The sequence below is a fragment of the Myotis lucifugus genome, unplaced genomic scaffold (assembly GCF_000147115.1).
Source record: "Myotis lucifugus unplaced genomic scaffold, Myoluc2.0 scaffold_93, whole genome shotgun sequence".
Taxonomy (NCBI): Eukaryota; Metazoa; Chordata; class Mammalia; order Chiroptera; family Vespertilionidae; genus Myotis; species Myotis lucifugus.
In genome coordinates, this window is record NW_005871141.1 from 2,505,935 (window position 1) to 2,520,603 (window position 14,669).

Here is a 14,669-nt window from a genome sequence, read left to right on the forward strand (position 1 = left end):
GAAGGAAAGCCACATGATCCAAATACGTGCTTATAACACATAAGAAATCCCGTAACATGTTGCTCTTTCTGACAGTTTAGACTTATTCTGAAACCCCCTCCCATGTAAGCACCCGAGTCCTGTGTACCGGACGCTCTGTAAGTGCGCCACAGGCCACAGAATTAACACCTAGGGCGCCAGGCTCACACCCAGGTGGCTGGTGAGATGAGCAGCTGCCCAGGGCCCACCTGCGTGAGTCGGTGACTAGCATCACGTGCTCCCTGCCCAGTGCCCCGGGCTCTCTGTGGGAGGAGGTGAGCCTTACCCTCCACCCAGAACATGGGAGTGAAGATCAAATCCCAAGTAACAGGTTGATTTCCTGCCGCCTCAGCTCAATTCGGACTTGAACCAGAAACTGTGTAAAAGAGAAGTACAAGGAGCTATGCTTCGGGAACAGACGGGGGTAAACTGGGATTCCTAGCTGCTGTGCAGACAAGGAGCTGGAGTTACTGATCGGCAGGTGAGAAACGGCTTCCCTTGCATAGAAACACCACACCGATCCTGCCTTCATCCCTCGGCGGGCATGTAGGTGTGTCCACCTCCTGGCTTTAGTGCCTGGCGCTGCAGTTAATACGGGAGCACAGACGTCTCTCCACGATCGATCCCAGTTTCAGCTCTTTACGATACACGCTCAGGAGTGAGGTTGCTGGGTCACACAGGAGTTCTCTTTTTAACTTTCTGAGGAATCGCCCTGCTATTTTTCAAAGTGGTTGCATCATTCAGCCACACACAGAAAAAGGAGACCATGTCACATGCCACAGCATGGTGAACCTGGAGGATAGTATGCCAAGTGCAACAAGCCAGTCACCGAAGGACAAACACTCAGAGGAGGACTCAGAAGAAGTTGAAACGTAGAAACAGACAGTAGAATGGGGTTGTCGGGGCTGGGGGAGGGGAAATGGGGAGTTTCAGTCACGCAAGATGAGAGATTCTAGAGATCTGGGTGACAACACGGTGCTATAGGCAGCACCACTGCCCATGCTCACAGTCGTCGGGGGAGATCTCCTGTGATGCGTGCTCACCGTGCGGGGAAAATGAAACACGCCTCCGTCCGGGACAAACCGGTTGCCGGTGTCTTGGGGAGGGAGGCTGCAGGCGTCCCCAGGTGGGCGAGGCTGGGGCTCTGCCTGCGCCTCGGGCTCCCCGCGTCCCTGGCTGCTGGTCAGGCCTCTCAGGAGCGTGGGGGACACACCCTGCAGGCCCTCACCCCCTCCCTGTGCTGGCAGTGCAACCCGGGCCTGCACAGACATGCGGGCAGCCCCGGGAGCATGTTGTTATTACCTGACTCCAAAGGCAGAGGACCTTCTGAAGCCACGGTGGAAATCGCTAAAGAGGCCTGCAACCTCCCATCTCCAGCTGGTCTTTGTCGCCTGGGCACAGGGCGGCCACCGTGGGAGGAACAGATGCCCCTTGGGTCTTCACAGCCAGCGAGATGAACTTACACCAGGGAAACTCAGAGATTAACAGGGCTTTTCTGGGTATTTGTCACTCAATTCCCACTTTTTTTTATTTTATTGATTTTATCGTTTCCTTTTCAGAATGTAGTAAACACAGGCTGTGTGATATCAGTGTGCATGCATTTGTCTGTTGAAAGATAGATTTCGTTTTTTCCTTCCTGTTTCACTGCCTGTCTAGAAGCGAGTCGGTCTGTGGGGTTACACTGCGTCACTGGCTACAGTCTCAGGCTGAGACATCGATGTGCTGGCTCACGGACAGTGCGAGTTTCTACGACGTGATGTGACAGGTCCCCAGGTGACGCGCCATTTCACAGATTCCTAAGACATTGACATGTATGGGTTTTATTCTTTTTTAAAAAATATATTTTTATTGATTTCAGAGAGGAAGGGAAAGGGAGAGAGAGATAGAAACATCAATGATGAGATAATCATTGATTGGCTGCCTCCTGCACCCCCTCCCCCTTACTAGGGATTGAGCCCATAACCCAGGCATGTGCCCTTGACCAGAATCGAACCTGGGACCCTTCAGTCCACAAGCTAACGCTCTATCCACTGAGCCATACTGGCTAGGGCTGGATTTTATTCTTAATGTGAATCATCGTAGACAAAGTAAAGCAGATCCGGTATAATGATGATAAGGTTATTTGGGGGAATACAAGAAAATAGCTTTAGAATATTTGCCCTAGAAGGAGAGAAAACAAAGTAGAAAAAAAGGTGATGATAATTTTATTAGAATCCAATTGGCTTAGTCACATTTTTATGCTGTGATTCTAACTTGAGAAAGCTGGTATATCTGATCCACAATGAGAATGGCATCTCAGAATTCAATATGAATACTTCCGTCAGTTTAGTTTTCAGTTCACTGGATTCTTCAAAAGGAAGCCTCACTCACCTCACCTTCCTGATTCAGAAAGATTATACAGGGGTGGGCAAAGGGAGTTCACAGTTGTAATACCAACAAATAATACAATAATCCTATAGGATAAAAGTGTAGCATGCAAATTGTCCCCTCAACCGGGAGTTGTCGGGGAGTTCAAGCAGGGGGCGGGGCCAGCAGGGGAAGGAAGGGAGTACCCGGCTGGCAGCCAGCAGCTGCTAGGGATCCTACTAGGGCCTAACTAGGGCCTCTAGTTAATAAATAATACAAGATTAAACTCTGTGTTTCATGTACTCACAACTATAAACCCGCTTTTGCCAACCCCGTATGTCATTTAAAAAAATTTCTTTGTAATATATGTATTAATCTAGGACACAAATAATATCCATGATCACAAGTTCAAATATAGAAAGTATGTCAACATGCTTTCATAACTTAATTTGTCTTTTTCTTGTTACTCCCTTCCCCCCTTATTTAGTTGGGTCACAAGAATGAAGTAAAATGTAAATGTTATTAGTTAGATTAAAATTAGGTTTCTCTCTTATTCTTCTGTACATGAATTGTGTCCAAGTGTCAAAGAGCTTATGGGTCAGGTACTCAAATTCCTTGGTAAAGGTGGTCAGGTCGGAGGGAAAAGAACCAAGATGCCTCTCAATCTGTGCGAGGCTGGACACGGAAATGGGATGTGAACCCGGACAATACCCTCGGCTCCTGCTCCCTCCCTCAGGGGTAGAATAGGCGCAGGTGTAGGAGTGGCTGTTGGGGAAGGCCGTCTTTGGGTGGCCCGAGAGCGTGTGTTAGGTGGGAAGGTCTATATTGAAGCTCTTGTTCTCAGATGTTGGCTCTCAGGGGCCAGGGGAGAAGGTGGTTGCTGGTTAGGAGGGTCTGGGTTTGGGGAATCTACTGCAGGTGAGGGAGGGGGCCTGTAAGGGGGCGGAAGTTGGTGGTCTGCTGGATCAAAAGTCGATTCAGAATCAGAAGTGTTAGGGGATGATGTTTTGTGTGAAGGAGAAGGATCTGATGGGTAGAGCAGGACTGACAGAGAGAGGGTCCGAACCAGAGGGTGAAAAGGTCTGGACATAGGGAATCTCTGACCATTTTCCATTGCGGTGACGGCAGTTACCGACATCGTGCAATGTGTTACAATTGGATGTGCCGTTTTCAGGCCATTGAGACTTTCCTAGTTTATATTGTGGAGGCGCTTGGGTCTGGTCTCCCCCATGAGTGTGCAGAGGGCGTGTAGCATGACCCATGAGAGGAAGGGTGAGTGACAGACCACAAACCCAAAGGTGACTGTTTAGGGCAGGCCTCCCACCGCTAAACAAATCACCAGGAGAAACAAGCACTTTGGAGAAGTGAGTGAGAGTGGGCAGAAGACTCGAGACGAGGGACATTTCATTCACCTGGAGAAGATTGGCCGGTGTGGGATGGAAGGTCAGCAACGGAGGAGGAGATATTCCTGATCCGCGTCCTCCTTGGCTGGCTCGGGAGGCCCATAAAGGAGGGAGGCCTAATCGAGGCCGGCAATCCCGTCACCTGAGTACGATTCGGAGGTAAGCTCAGGACGAACTGCTGCTGCCTACTGCTCTCGGAGCAGCAAAGTCGGGCGACTGAAGCCAGGGTGGTGGCTCCCCTTCCCCGTTTAACCACCTGGGTTTCGGCACCAAAGGTTAGGGTCACTGAAGGAGGAATGTATGAGGCCAGTGTGGTGAAGGATTATAAATTTATTAGGTCATCTGGATACCAGATGGGCTGAGTCCCCAAATGGCGCCAGCAGCCATGGACAGGGAGTCAAGGTTTGAAAGGACTCTAGGTGGGCTTTCTGGTGGGAACCTCCCTGGGCAGGTCTGGATCCTGGGAAAGTCGGGAGGGGAAAGAGAATGGTCTCAGTAAGTGGAATGTGGTCTCAGTGAAAGGGAATGTGGAGTGGTCTAAGGTCAGTTCCCAGGGGAGGGGTATTGCTTCAATTATTTGATCGGAACTAACAGAAATAAAACAGAAAGGGGGCATAGACGCTATGGGAGTAAGTGAGCAAGTCTGTGGACATGGGGGCAAGAGAGGGGAGAGGATAAAGGAACCTGTAGCACAAATGCTCTGAGCGAAGACTTTGCTTGGTGTGTTCCCTAAAGCCAGTGCAGCTGACCTTGAGTGGAAGAGAGAGGGTATGAGGAGGGGAGAGGAGGGGTCACAGTGGGAAACCAGACCAAGTAGGTTTCTGTGGCTCTCAGAATGGCTTAGGATCTTACTTTGGAGGGTTTTGAGTAGCTGAGAGACATGAGTTAAAACGGCACCTAGATTACAGGTGAAATGAGTCATTGCATATGGAGTTTCTTCCTCCTCCTTCTCTTTTTCATTTCTTTTCCCTCTTCTTTCTTCAACTTCCTCTCTTTTTAAATGTTCTTCTCCTCAGTTTCTTTCTTTCCCTCATCTCTCCTTCTCCGTCTCCCTTTTGTCTTATTTTAGTGGATTCCTGATTTGGAGCTGAGTTTGCCTCTCAGCTTTGCCACTGGTAGAGGCCCTCCTTTGCATGTCAGCACAGAAGCCCCACGTGAGGCATATCACAAAGATCCAATAAAACGCATGAATCAGCACGTGTTTCCAGCTGCCAATATCCGTGCTCAGCATCTAGTTCCTCTTCCAACAATGGGAATCTCACGTGTGTGCTAACAAGTCTTCACAGCTGTGAGCCTGAGCAGGTTTCAGATCTGTGCTTGCCCTCAGCCAGCACCACAGCCTCTGAATGCTTGGTCTCCACCCTGAATCAATCCATTGAAAAACAGAGCCTGCATATCCTTGCAATTTTATCTCTTGACTTGGGCCCTCTATATTCCACAGTCTAGGGTTTCTGTTCATCTCTGCACCAACAGCCCTATCCTTTTACACACTGATAAGAAAGGTGAAAGGCATAACTATTTATGCTCCAGGGTCTATGAGATAAATATATAGAATCATCTTCTTCATGATTAAATTTGACAATTTATTTAACTTCTATTATAAAACTAGAGGCCCGACTCACAAAATTCATGCAAGGGGCTCCCCCCCCCTTCCCGCTGCCATGGTGGCTGCCTCTGCCTCGGCCCCCGGAAGGACGTCTGGTCTAATTAGCATATTACGCTTTTATTATTATAGATAGAAATCATATCAAACACGTTTACTGACATTCACTATGGATGGACTTAGAGGGTATTGTGCTAAGTGGAATAAGTTAGTCAGAGAGAGAAAAATACCATATGATTTCACTGATATGTGGAATCTAAAGAACAAAATAAATGAACAAACAAAATAGAAACAGATTTATAGAAACAAAGAATGGACTGATGGTTGCCAGAAGGAAGAGGGTTGGAAGGATGGGTGAAAAAGAGAAAAGGATTAAAAAGTACAAATTGGTAGTTACAAAATAGTCACAGGGATATAAAATACAGCATAGGGAATATAGTCAATGATATTGCAAAACTATGTACGGTGCCAGGTGGATATTGAAAATATTGATGGGAACACTTTGTAAAGTATATGATTATCTAACCACTATGCTGTACGCCGGAAACTAATTCAAAATAATATTGAATGTACATTGTAATTAAAAATACAATTTAAAGAAAAATAAGCGGAGGACACGTCAGATTGTTTTACTCCAGAGCTAACTTTACTTTTGAGTTTATTTATGTGTTCAAATAACGTGTTTATTGAGATCTTTGCAGGAAGGCATTAACCATGACTAGTGTATGTACATTGATAATTAATCCATATCATTTATTCTTAAAATCTTATCTACTCTGATGTCAGCTATACCTGAACTCAGAGTTAACATCCCCTTACTGTATCTCCCCCCCCTTCTCTGTTTAAATCAAATCCTTTATTTTGACACTGTGAAAGCTCAGTGCATTCATGTGGCCTGGAGAGCTATTTATAAGTGCTTTCTTCCTGCTGCTGCTGCTAATACCAAACATGAATCAAATAAATGCACTTGAGATAGTTTCTATGAGAAAATTAATTTATTTGTCAGACCTTGCCGAGCTTATGTGAAAATCTCAGTTTGGGGTTATGGTCTATTTTTATAAAATTCTATTCAAGATTAATAAAGTTAAGATTTAAGGACAGAGTCCAATCTAAGTGGTGCTTTTTCCTGACCTTTTATTATCTACCTAAAATAATAGTTGCTGAAAATACAGCTATTGTCCACACTCATTTCACACATCTGTTGATGATATGACTTAATTTCTTCTTTTGCACAATCGGGGCAGTTCCAGAATCTGCATTTTGGGAAATCAATGGGAATTTTTTTTTCCAAGCAGAATTGTGCATTTTACTATTTTTCCTATGGCCCTTCATGCAGAAATACTGGGCGATTATTAGTGGTGCCAAAGGTGCTATTTTATTCGAGGCAGTTTTAATGGGCGGGTCCCTTTCTATTCTTTAATAACAACATCACACAATTTGGCATAATTTCTGCAGTCAAATGCTCTACCACTGAGCTCTAACCTCAGTGGCATGATTTTACCGAGTATTTTTTTTTTTTTTGGAAGTGGCATGCAACACTTGTAAATTTCTTATCGGAGACTTCACTCTGAATAGAGTGGGAGCCCACGGGTGGCTGCCAATCAGAGGAGAGACATGATTTACACCCCACGCCCACTCATGGGTTGCTCTGAGGACGAACTGAGCTAGAACAAGTGGCGTTCTCACCACGTGGCCTCGTCTGGAGGGAGCAGCCAGTCAATGTCAGCATCTGTTCGGTTATTTAATTGCCGGTTCTGGAGTCAGCACAGGGTTTGGATTCCCAGTTTCATCGCTTCCTAGAATCCCACGTGGGATACTGTGAGGTCCTCGCGGGGAGTTGAGTGACGTCTCTATCGGTCCCTATGGAAACGTACCTCGAGGGGCCTGAACCAGCGGGTGGTATGTAGAATCCTAACCTTTCTCACTATTTAGCATCTTGTCCCACGTGGTCCAAGGACCTAAACAAACAAAAACGCTGATTGGATGATCCATCCCTGAGGGGCTGGCACAGGGTTGAGACGCTCTGCTTTGGGGATGGAGTTGTACTGGAGCGTCTAACGCAGCTCAGGAGCTTTTCCTCTGCGGGAAGGGGGGGTCCCGTTGGCATGAAATGGACGAAACGCTTGCTGAGGAGCTTCCTGGGGATGCAGAGGCGGCTGAACTACCTCCCCCTGAAGACCCTCCTCTTCTCTCCCGCCTTTTGTCCTGATGGTGCGTCCATGCTATGCTTCCATACCCTGCACTCCTTGCATGGATGAACTAACCTGGGCCCTGGATGGTACTGCTAGCCCCGGATCCCATACGGTTTCTGAAAACAAGATCTCAAGCTCTGGTGTGTTAGAATGAGCTCTCACTCTCAAGGACAAGTTCTTTTGCTTGTATTTTGTTTTAATATATATTTTATTGATTTTTACAGAGGGGAAGTGAGAGGAATAGAGAGTTAGGAACATCGATGAATGAGAAACATCGATCAGCTGCCTCCTGCACACCCCCTACTGGGGATGTGCCCGCAACCAAGGTACATGCCCTTGACAGGAACTGAACCTGGGACCCTTCAGTCTGCAGGCCGACACTCTATCCACTAAGCCAGACCTGTTAGGGCTTTGCTTGTATTTTTAAAAATATTTTTATTGATTTCAGAGAGGAAGGGAGAGGGAGAGAGAGACAGAAACATCAATGATGAGAGAGAATTGATTGGCTGCCTCCTGCATGCCCCACATGGGGGACCGAGCCCACAATCCAGGCAGGTGCCCTGACCGGGAATCAAACTTTGACCTCCTGGTTCATAGGTTGATGCTCAACCACTGAGCCACACTGGCTGGGCTTAAGGATAGTGTTTTGATTGGCACTTTCTGAGCTTCCCTCCGATGGCCCTTTCAACTCATCGCTCCTTTCTTCCTTAGAAGGTTTCTGCTCGATTTCAGCTACTCTTAGTGGCCCTGTGTATATTTTGTTGACTGAGGGTTGCATGTGTGTATTCATTGTCTATTGCTGTGTGACAAATGACCACAAACTTAGCGCTCAGAATGGCCCGGATCTGTTCTCTCCATTCCACGGGGCAGGAGTGTGAGCACAGGTTAGCTAGGTTGTCTGCTCAGGGCCTCACCAGGCTGTCAGCTGGAGACTTGAGAGGGAGGAGTCACTTTCAAGGCCTTTCAGGCTGTTGGGAAATTCATTTCCTTGCAACTGTAGAACTGGGGGCCTCGCTCCTTGATGACGATTGTCATGATAGGTGGCCCTCAGGTCCTACAGGCCAAGCACGTTCCCAGAGGCCACACCAGGTCTCTGCCAGGAGGGCTTCTTCAGGGTGGCAACTTCCCTCTCTCTCCCACCTGCTAAGCTGGAGTCTAAGACAATGTAGCCTGATCATGGGTGTGAGTCCTCTCCCCTTTGCCATGTTTCGTTGTCTAGAAGCAAGTGACAGGCCCGACCTGCACTCAGAGGGAGGGGAGGGATGACACAAAGGCATGGACACAGCAAGTCACAAGGTCACCTTTGGTCTGTCTCCCGATTTCACTGAAAATGGAGCCTCAGGGTTCATGTCTATTTTTTTTATTGCTCTCTTATTAATTTCAGGAAGAAAGGTAGAAAACCACGGCCTTAGACCTTTATGTTTATACTAGATGTCCGTTGATAGAAATTTTATTGATTTATTGAGGGATATTATTTCTTTCAGCCATCTTATACTTTTTCTTTGTTCTCCCCTTGGACACACTGGAAATGCTTAGAATACTTAAGACATTATAGTTCCATTTTATTTTATTTTGATGGGACTTGGCAATATGTTTTTTTAAAGAAATACTGGTTTCTTTTTCAAAATACAATTTAAAACATCTAGTGACATTACCTTGATGTTTCAAATCCTTTTTTCCTGTTTTTGGAGATTTCTCATATATTTTATTTTTATTTTTAGAAACTATACTATGTGTACATAGGAATTGTCTTTGTGAAGGTAATTTTCAAAGTTGTGTGGATTTAATCAACCCAATTAATGTTGTAATTATGAGATATCCTCATCAGGACGCTTCAAATTTGGTTTTGACTTTCAATTACCTTTTCAATTAACTAACAAGTGCTTCATGGTAAAAATCTGTCCAAATAAGACCTTTGAGAATAATGGGGTCATTTTGAGAGAATAACCAACAAGCACCTTTAAAGGATTATTTTAAGAATGAAAGAAGCGTAGATATTAGCGAGAGATGAGCTACTGTACGGGTTTTGACTTGCCAAAAGGACAATGCTCGCACAAGTCGGGTGCTCAGGGTCATGGTAAACTTTCTTGGCATATTTTTTGTGAAAATCTGTAAATATTCCATTATACTTTACTATGTTTATGGTTTTAAAAAATAAAAGAAAAGCTAAAAGGGAACCATCGCTCTTCTTTGGTATGCGTAAGCATTGCCTCTTCTGTGAACCACGGGAGGGGTTGTTTGAGGAGAGTTTGTTTTCTGCTTATTGTGAATGGAGGCTGTACTGTCCCCGAGAATGAGTGTGTTCCATAGCCACCAGCTAGATGGACAACTGGAAGAATGAAGCATCGTTCAACGCCTCACTGGCAGACAGTCTTTCCAGGCAGAACGGGTTTGGACTATTGCTAGAGAGTTACGGGTCCAGGCTGGTGGCCAATGGGTCTTAGAAGGTGGAGTGTGAATTTCTAAAGAGAACACAGGGTTATGCAAAGGTTTGAAACGTCAGGAGTTATCTGGGAAGAACATAGATCCAAGGACAGGGAGGTCGCTGCTAGGAATTTGAGTGCATCCAGAAGGGTCAGTTCTGAAGGACATGGGTCTTGCTGCTTATTTGTTTATTGAGACTGTGGTACTGACCATCGTTCATGTATAGTTTTCTCTTCTAGGTTATGATTCTCCTTATTTATCCCTCAACATTTAGTACTGTCTTATGTCTTAGTTTTTTTAAATACATTTTTATTGATTTCAGAGAGGAAGAGAGAGGGAGAGAGAGATAGAAACACCAATGATGAGAGAGAATCATTGATTGGCTGCCTCTGCAAGCCCCACACTGGGAAGTGAACCTGCAACCCGGGCATGGGCCCTGATGGGAATTGAACCTGGAACCCTTCAGGCTCAAGGCTGATGCTTTATCCACTGAGACAAACCAGCCAGGGCTAGTGCGGTCTTGGATACCCTGAGAATGCATCTGAGAGACCAAGGAGGAAGCCAGTAAAGAAAAGTGGGGGCTCCCTATTGACAGCAGCATGGCCTTGGGAGCTGGTAGGTGGCACTCGCTGTGGCCGCAGGGAGCAGAGGCAGGGACATGGCTGCTGGTGCAGGAATCGGTGGGCATGTACCCTAGGAAAGGTGGGTTTGAATGGTTGATCCTTGGGCTAAATTCCAATCAAATATTTTGTGAGTGTAATTATTTGTTTCACATTTGTTTTCTCCTCTAGATGTTCCACGAGACAGCGAATAGGTAAATATTGATTATTATTTATTTCTGCTTACATATAGCAAGGCACTAAGTGGGTATTTTAAAAGTATTTGTTAAATAAATAACATTTAACTATTTTTAAGGCTTGAAGTAGGCACATTCCATCATGGGGGGAACTGACCACAGGTTTAATTTTAGTTGCTTGCACTTGCTGATGTATAATGACTATAATTTCTTCTGAAAGGCCATAGGACTAGCACTCACTTGACATGACTGATAAGTCTGTAAATGACATGCATGTGAACCACCAGGTGGAAACATATATAGGTAGGCATATAAAAATAAGCCAAACAGCTAACCCTCTAAAATAGCAAACTATTCTTCATACTTGGAGGTACTCAGCAAATTCAGAAAATGGATGAAATGAAAACCAAATAGAAGATTTCATGAATAAAATGCTACTCACAAATTGTATTTATAAAATTTTATGTTAATCTGAGTTCAGATAATCTACTTTAAAATTCTATTTCTATATGTAATTACAGCATACCTTTCGGCCAAATGTCTGCTCTATTTCAGTCCAAACTGTGATTTAAGGAACGACCACTGGGTGGCAACATATATTAAGTTAGTTTTCAAGATTAAGTCCAAGTTGCCTACACAGTTTCCACACAAAAAATTCTTGCTTTAGATAAATTGAATTATTTACATAATTTAAGATATATATATATATATATATATATATATATATATATATATATATATATCACACACTGGGCAATATATACTGTATATTCTGTATCATGGAAATGTACCTTGAAACCTATATGATCTTATTAACCAACTAGAGGCCTGGTGCACAGAATTCGTGCACTTGGGGGGCGGGGGTCCCTCATCCCAGTCTGTGCCCTCTCACAGTCTGGTAGCCCTTGGGGGATGTCCGACTGCTGGCTTAGACTCGCTCCCTAAGCCGGCAGTTGGACATCCTTAGTGCTGCCACAGAGGCAGAAGAGGCTCCCACCACTGCTGCTGCGCTTGCCAGCTCTGAGCCCGGCTTCTGGCTGAGCAGCGCTCCCCCTGTGGGAGCTTACTGACCACCAGGGGGAAGCTCCTGCATTGAGCGGGATCGGGCTGAAACCAGCTCTCTGACATCCCCTGAGGGGTCCCGGATTGTGAGAGGGCACAGGCCAGGCCAAGGGACCCCACTGGTGCATGATCGGGGATGCGGGAGGTTGACGAGCTGGGGAGGGACCGTGGGAGGGCTCCAGGGCATGTCTGGCCTGTCTCTCTCAGTCCCAATCGGCCGGACCCCAGCAGCAAGCTAACCTACTGGTCAGAGTATCTTCCCCCTGGTGGTCTGTGCATGTCATAGCGACTGTTCCACCATCTGCCCCCTGGTGGTCAGTGCATGTCATAGCGAGCAGTTGAGAAGCCTTAGCATATCATTAGCATGTTATGCTTTGATTGGTTGAATGGACAGCTGGACACTTAGCATATTAGGCTTTTGTTATGTAGGATATCATCCCAATAAATTTTTAAAATAGGGAAGGAGAAAAAACATGTATATGAGAAACTTGAAAAATTGGATTAAATTCTTGCCTCAAGATTTTTGGAATTTGATAGGATTTTTTTCAATGTTGGTTGACAACTGAGTTGGATATTCAGTATTTGTGATGCCAAAATACCAGTTTTGTATGCGAGAGGCATTAAGGATCTTGAAACGTAATCCTAATGTTTTGATTTATCTGTTCTAAGTCGGCATTTCTGAGTGCCTGTTAAGAGCAGGGTTTAAGAAGCTGAATTTATAACCGGTTAAATGGACTTTTCAGAGATTTAAGACGTTACTGGTTATATCTTATTTCCAAAAGGAATGCGTGGAATTCCTGAAATGAAACTCCTTTTCTGTGGCATTTCCCTGGGGGGCAGCCCTCCCCAGCATCTGAGGGTAGATGCTGTCCACAGCGAGAATTTCCAAGCATGGCAAATAATGTCATTGCAGTCATTGTAGGCATGTGAGAAAATATGAAGTTCATGTAAAGTAACAAAATATAGAATGTGGGGGTACTCATCTAAACTAATTTTTGGAAAGACTGCAATTATTAAACTTTAAAAAGTACCTAAAATTTTTGGCTAGCTCATCCACTTTGAAGAGAAATTATATTTCATTCTCCCAGAAGGTGATAGAAATATTACAAATTCTGCATTCATGAGCCAAAATAACCTGATATAATCAGAATAGACTTTTACACATTTTTGTTTCCTTTTTTACGAGGGAAATGGGACCACAAACAGGAAGCCAGGTATTGATTTCTTTAAAAAAAACTTTATTGTTCAGATTATTACAAATGTTCCTCTTTTTTTTTTACCACCATAGCTCCCCTCCACCTGGTTCCCACCCCACCCCATGCCCTTATCCCCTGCCACTGTCCTCACTGTCCATAGGTGTAAGATTTTTATTTCTAAGAAGAAAATTCTGAGACTTTCATGGACAGGTCTTTTACATTTTCCTGAAATTATGTTTCTCACTGCAAATTAATGTTCACAACAAACAACACTGACCCTCCAAGATGCCACGGCACGAAAGAGAGAGTCTGTTATGGTTCCCACTGGACAGAACTGAGAAATTGCTTGGTGAGGGGTTATTGCAACCACATGGTGGACTAAACGCGCCACACAATCCCCCCAGGAATGAATTCGTTACCAGCTCTATGCTTTAGGCACCAAAAACATTCCTCTGATCAACTCTGTTGGATAATTTTGAATTGGCGATCTCTTTTGACTTATCGTCCTCTGCTGCCATCTGGTGGTTACTAGGGAAATAAACCAAGTGGAGGAATCTAATGTTTACAACAATGGTTTGAGCTATTTGCTTCTGTGGAATAATAGAAATAAGGGACTCAAGCAGACACGTGCCTTCTGTCTCCAGGAAGAATTATGGTCGGTGGCATTCTTTCATTTACGTTCTGTATCTTTCACCTCGCCGAAATAGGCTGAGCGTAAAGCAATTGTTGCATAATGTATGAAGGACAGCATTTCCTGAGAGGTCTGCACAGCTCTGAGATGTCATTGTCTCTTATTCGAAAATATTTCCGTGGGGGGAGGGAGGAAGGACATCCATTTTCCCCTTCATTTTCGTTTGATCAAGGGAAGTCATTCCTTTCTGAACACTTGTCTAAAGTAGGTTTTGAAAAATATCCATCAGGTCCTTCCAGTAATGAAAAAGCTATCGCCAAGCAGCCGTGAGCAGGCTGATTTACCTCGACTGCGACTACTTCAGGTTTTATCGTTTTTTATCTTAATGAAACACGGTGCTATTATGCAAGTGGATCTGCTCTTACCTGCAGAATTATCTGCCCTGTAACGGAATGGAAGTCTCTTTGAGGCAATGCAATGCAGAAATACTTCCATTTATTCGCAGCAGATCATGAGTTAGCTTCTTTCAAAAAGGGGAGCTTTTGATCTCCCATTTATAATTTAAAACCAATTACTTGCTCCATCAGAGTTGTATATTATGAAAAACATTTTAATGTATATCATATTAAAGTTTAATTTTAATAATATTAATTATCACAATTGAATTAATTGTCAAACCAACTAAAGTCATTAGTCAGTATATACTAACCAATAATTTTTTTTTATTAACATTTCTATCCTATATAATAAAAGCCTAATATGCAAATCGACTGACCGGCAGAACAACTGGTGGGACGACCGGGTTGCTATGATGTGCACTGACCACCAGGGGGCAGACGCTCAACACAGGAACTACCCCCAGCCCGCAGGCCCCAGGCCGGCCAAGGCGGGTTGCCAGTGGGGGGCTCTGGATCGCCCCACCAGTCATCCTGCAGGGGCCAGGGCCGGCAAGTTGGCAGCACCAGGCCGGCCAAGGGGGTGGCAAGCTGGGGCCCCCC

The 14,669-nt window shown here is 44.9% G+C and overlaps 1 long non-coding RNA gene across 2 annotated transcripts in view; it reads left to right on the top strand.

Moving 5' to 3' along the window:
• The first annotated feature begins 336 nt into the window (after positions 1-336).
• The window catches only part of LOC111826650, a 22,388-nt gene continuing 8,055 nt past the window's right edge, over positions 337-14,669 (top strand). The window contains exons 1-3 of one of the 2 annotated variants that reach the window (XR_002830004.1): positions 337-1,517; positions 1,675-1,791; positions 10,778-10,800. This is a non-coding gene — a long non-coding RNA (uncharacterized LOC111826650). The remainder of the gene's footprint in view (positions 1,518-1,674; positions 1,792-10,777; positions 10,801-14,669) is intronic. The other variant, XR_002830003.1, reaches the window with a different exon arrangement.